Source organism: Oryza sativa, chromosome 2 (genome assembly GCF_034140825.1).
Source record: "Oryza sativa Japonica Group chromosome 2, ASM3414082v1".
Classification (NCBI taxonomy): Eukaryota; Viridiplantae; Streptophyta; class Magnoliopsida; order Poales; family Poaceae; genus Oryza; species Oryza sativa.
This window is the reverse complement of record NC_089036.1, coordinates 28,856,517-28,862,667: the sequence shown is the minus strand read 5'-3', so window position 1 is coordinate 28,862,667 and position 6,151 is coordinate 28,856,517.

The following is a 6,151-nucleotide window of genomic DNA, read 5'->3' as shown; positions in this document are numbered from 1 at the left end:
ACTTTATCATCTAATAACACTAAAATTACTAATCATAAAAAGTTCGAATGATGGATGATCAAATTTGGACACGAAAAGTCATGGCTACGTTTAAAATGGGACGGAGGGAGTACTGCCTGGATCTTAGACAGATGACATTTTAGGACATGCATAGCATCAATTAATGATGCGTCCTATATGACTATATTACTATTTTTTTTGAAACATTTATCACTATTCACTCCCTCCGGCATAAAATTTAACAACTTATTATAAGATGAGTCTCATCCTAGTACTACGAATATAAATAAGAGGCTTTGATATACTTTTAGCGATATGAAAATATTTTCTTTTATATATTCTTCCGTTGTTATATCATGGAATATTTTCTCATTGCTCAAAATAATTTTAAACATTGCGTACCCATTAAAAAGATATTTAACTATTTACCAATGTTAGATGTGATGTTTAACAGTTTACCTGGACCCACTTGTCATAAACTATAAATGATAAATTATTCACGCCACGTCTTAAAAATGGTAAATAGTTAAATGTTCCATTAAAAAAATCACATGTCCATGACGGTCATATATTATATATCATGTATTAATCAAACATGGAAACAGAGGTTTTGTGCTCTCAGGCACACATTATCATTCATGCTTAAGAACGATTATCTGATGTAATTGATTCATTTTCCTTTTTTTTTCTCTAGAAGCGATCGATTTCATCTCTGTAGTTGGCCCCTTTCATTTGGGGTCTCCGCCATTGCTTGATGCATTCTCATTTTCTTGAGATGTATCCATTCTCAATTTTTGAATACTAGTATCACGAAAAGTAATATGCGTAAGTAACCCCAAGGACGTACGAGGTCTCTGCATGCCCTGTAAAAACAGTAAAAACACTATAGTGGTCTATCAGTCGCATAGTCGTGGGGTAATGCGTGGCAGGGGCTGTGGATGTGTCCAAGCAAAGCAACAAAACGTGACAGGTCACAGCCAACCGCAGAACCAACCGAAACAGCTCATGCATCCATGCCCCAATTACCCGACCAGTTGAGTACTCCCATGCAATCGCGTACCCAGCGCTACTCTAGCCGACGACGCGCCCAGGTCGGGGACCGCACGGGAGCTTAACCCATTCCGCGGCTGGTGAGCCTTGCTACTACATTGTAATTTGGTACAAAAGCTGTGGCATCCTGTACGTGTTAATTGGTGCGTGTGCAGCTCGATCCGGCCCTGGACCCCCTGGTGCATCAAAAGAAGGAAACTGGGCAGTGCACGGAGTGTACGCTTGCGCGTCTCTCATCTCGTGCATATGTGACGCTGCCCCTGCAGCTATCGAGCTAGCTAGGCTAGTACTAACAGCACGTAGTGCCAATCGATCGATCGGTCGGGCAGAGAATCTGGTACGTGGTTGAGCTGATCCACGACCACGATCGATCTGGTGGCTGTTTTCGGTCGCGGTCGATAGACCTGCACGTACCGACGGCGTACGGTACGTGAAACGAAATGTCATGTCCTATCGTGGTTCGCCACATGCGGCTGTTCATTCCGCACGCACCATCAACACATGTTACTGCTAGCCTGCTAGGTGGTCGTAACAGCTACTCTCTTCGTACCCAAAAAAAAAAAGTAAACCCTCGGTTTTTTATGTCCAACGTTTAACCATTTATCTTATTTAAAAAAAATATGAAAAAGATTAAAAAGACAAGTCACGCATAGAGTATTAATCATGTTTTATCATCTGACAACAATGAAAATACTAATTATAAAAAAATTTCATATAAGACGGACAGTCAAACGAGACACGGAAATCCAGAGTTTGTCTTTTTTTAGCCGGAGGGAGTAGATGAGGTAGCACTGCATGCTGCTGCACCGCGAGGCGCGCAAATGGTCTGGTCTGCGTCTGCGCGCTTGCTTTGGTATCCTTGCTGGAATGAACCCTAGTCGCTAATGCTCCCGCGGGGTTTGATGCTTTGAGGAACAGGAACGAGAAATATGGGACGACATCTTCGAAAGCATGGGACAACAGGGGTATACTACTTATTTAGGATATGCTAGTTAGGGACGTGGCTCGATGACCATATACATTCTTGGGGACGATGGATCGGAACGAGAGGACATTGGAGAAGAAGGCAAGGTATAACATAGCGTCGAGACCAGAGAACTCGAGTGACGCTCGCACAAGAAGAGGTGGTGCGAGCAAATCTAGTGCCAAGCTCCTCCCTTTCTCTCGTTGTGTTGTTAGCTAGGGCAGATGGACTTGTCTGGCCCGTTAACATAATCCCCCTTCACTTATTTCCCCAAGCAGCTCCCAATCTTTTGTTCTCCTGCTCGGTTGCTATCAGTCAGTGCCTCTTGCACGACCAGGCAACATAGAACCTCCATCTCCATCCCTTCCTCTTCTCTTCACCACCTCTTCCTTTATCCTGCTAGTAACATGTCTGCTGGCTGAGGCAATGTGATGGTCGTTGTCGATGTTCTGTAGTCGACAGATAGATTTGTGAGGGACCTGGTGTTTGGCAAAAGGGGTTTTGGGGCTATGATCACTAAATCAAATACAAAAATATTTTAGGTTGGGTCATCGGAAGATAATAAACCCCACTCCTGCTTGGTTGTATTATGGATGAATGAACAATAATTGCACAAATGCTCTAGTCAACTCGCAAGGTGAGCAATAACATGATGGTTAGGGAATGACGTTGTCAACTCGCTGCCAAACAGTAACGGTTTAATATCTGGTTCACCTAAAAATCAACTCGCTAGACATGCATTTAGAGAACCAGTTGGTTTTCAGGTGAACCAGACATTAAACCACTACTGATGGGACCACCTATACATTTGGCGATAAATTTTCTCCTAAAAATTTGACAGATGTAATTGTAATACAATCGTAGTGTAATTACACTGTAACTTATATGTAATTACACTGTAACTTGCATGTAACTACAGTGTAACTTGTACGTAAGTTTCATGTAATTTTAAATCATTATATCTATTACAAGATTTGTTTTGCTGAGGAAGAAAAAAAATCACGGCACACACATATGTATAAGGATTTGTTCCCACAACCTCCATTTTACCGAAATAACATATTACAGAGAGATTTTTGAAAGTTACATACAAGTTACACTATAGTTACAGTGTAATTACATGCAAGTTACAGCGTAATTACACTACGATTGTACTGTAATTACATCTGTCAAATTTTTGGGAGAAAATTTGTCGACAAATATATAGCAAAATCGCTACTGATTGGCTAGCGAGTTGACAATGTCATGTTAGAATAAATGGGCTAGGCCCGATTTATTCTATTAAATCTCAAAGGCCCATAATAAATGTTAAGGATAATAATACCACCTTGGGAATTAAAAGAGGAGTATCTCAACTTAAATAGGGAGTTATTGGAGGCTCCCTATTGACCGGTTGAGGTGGGGATCGGAAAGCCACACGCGCGGCGCGCCGGGCCGAGGCCGTGGGGTTCTTCCACACCTTCAGCCTCACAATCCAGCGGAGGGACATTCACAGGTATAACCTTCTGCGTTTACTGTTATTTCAATTTTTGATATCTTTGTTAGTCGCAATTCTATTGCGTTCTTTGTATGATGATGATGCTTATTCTATCTTAAGCATGCTCCTGTTATGTTAGATTTTATCACTAGATCATCCCACATTGTTCATGCATTATTATTGTCTTAATATTTTGGATTAAAATATGCCGATATATGACTATATTTCCAACACGTCATTCCCTAACCATCATACTATTCCTCACCTTGTGAATAGAAAGGAATAATAACATAAATGTATACGTGAACTACGACCGCCCAAGCCAAGACTAGTGAACTGAGAGGTCGGTCGGGTCACCCACCGATTCTAGTTTTTTTACTATGACGATTGGCCTTGTGCTAGGTGCAACACCCTGCTCATCCCATACATCAATCACGACCCTCGATCAGGGAACAAAATTCACAGGACATGAACGTTAGCTCATCTGGTGATCCAGGTTACTTAGGAACAAACAGATGCTTCGTTCCCGGGACAGGAACATTAGCTCGTCCTGTGATCCAGGTTACTTAGGAACATATGACAGTCTAGGGACAAGTCAATGACTTACTGAGCTTATAAAGTGTAAAGGTTCATTTGAAACGAATAGAAAACAAAAATTAAAAAAAACAAAAAAAATAGAAAAAAAAGGTTTTTGACAAGGAAAACAAATGCAAAATAGATAATTGCAAACACACAAGATGGTTGTTTGGTTAGGACGTGAGATAAACGCAGGAATCGGATGAAAAAGATATTAGAATTCTTGCTAACTTTTCTTCAAAATACGTATAGGATTGTTCATTCCGTACGAATCTCCAAGGAAAAGATATGATTTAATCCTTTGCTTCAAAAGACTTCATTGGATTTTTTTCTTATACGATTAAAATCTTCTAAAATTCTATGTTTTTCATACAAATCAAAATCTTCTAATTTCCTATGTTTTTGCTAACAATCAAATGGACCCTAAATGTGGTAACCCTAGGCCCAGGATGTAGTGATATCCCATATTCCCATTTCGTGCACCAAGATGATGGATTTCCATTGCAACCTGGCTATTGAGGATGACCATCAGGTATGCAGCCCATGAAACGAGAAACTGAACAAATGCTGCCTGTCAGACTTCATAAGTTCGGGCCATTGTCAGAACAACCCACGAAAATGGCCCAGCGGAAAAGCACCATCCTTGATTGTCACACACAATGGAATTGTTCGATATTGACAAGAGCTTCTACGTGGTACAAGGGCATCTACATCCAAAGCCACCCTTAGAGTGTCTTCACTAACTGAGGATCCTTTCTAGGGAACTCATCTCTCACTGAAGGATACCTCCAATGGGTTCTTCAAAATCTGAGACCACTTGATAAAGATACTCCAGCCCACAAAGTGAAAAATTATGAAAGTACCCTTCTATAGCCCAGCTAAAGGGCTCATCAGCCCACCGACGCTGCCGTCCTTGTCTCTTCCTCTCCTCTTCTCGTCTCCTCCATAGATGGCGAACGGTGCACGGTGGCGAAAGGCGAGCAGCGCGCGGGGTGGACGACCGCGAGGGGAGCGCGGGGTGGCCTCTCTCTCCCATCGGCCTCTCTCTCCCGTCGTCGGCTGCCGTGAGGTCGTCGCTGTCGCGGATCTTCGTGGGGCCGCCGATGGTGCGCAGGGTGGCCAACAGCTCCTCCACCACGGCGAGCGGCACGCGGAGGTTGGATCTTGAGTGCCGCGCCGCCACCGCTCTCCCTCCGCCCGTTGGCATCGCGGGGTCGTCGCCGGCCCTGGATCTGGTGAGCCCGTCGCCGTCGTGGGGCCGTCGCCACCGCGGGGTCATCGCAGATTCGCCGGCTCCTCCACCACCTCGCCTCCTCTAGCTCCTCCTCACTGCCGTGTGCCTCTTGCCTACTTCCAACGACGAGGGCGAGGGGTGGAACGGTAAAATATAGGGGTGGGAGCGGTGTCCACTGGACACACGCCAGGCCACCGCGCACCCAACACGTGCCCCCACGCCGTCTCAACGAAAAGTGACCGAGGGGCGTGTCCCCCCGCTAGTAGTCGCGTGCCTAGCAGAGGAGACGGCTCAGGCGCGAAAGGTAACTGGGTCGGACGGCCATGAGCAAGGGCACGACCCTAAGCCACCCATTGCTTATGCTCTAACATGAGCTCGATTTCCTAGTACAATGGACTGAGTCCAAGAGCAGAGAACTATTAAGCCTTTCACAATGCTCCTACGTGGAGCGTTACCTTGTTGACGTGGAGGAGAAAAGGAGGTGGGTCTCGTGCCCTTGCAAGGTTTGCGCCTCCTAGCTAGGGTCCGGGTTCCTCATGCCTGAAAAAGAAAGTGCGAGCGGTCCCCTCTCTGTTGCTACTCCCAAATGTTCCCCATTCGTCCCCGCCAACCCACGCTGCCATGCCAAGATCTGAGCAGGCTTGGAGCTCGCCGGGTGCCAAGTGCTGACGAGGAAGAGGAGAAGCCAAAGGACGGGAAAAAGCGGCGGGGACAGGTTGGGTCGCGGCGATGGCGATGGCTAGGGAGGAATGGGCGGAGAGGAATGAACGAGGAGAGGACTAGGGCGAGGAGGTAGACCCACTCTGGCGAGCTTACTCGATTCGTCGCCAGGGAAACTTGATTCAGCGGC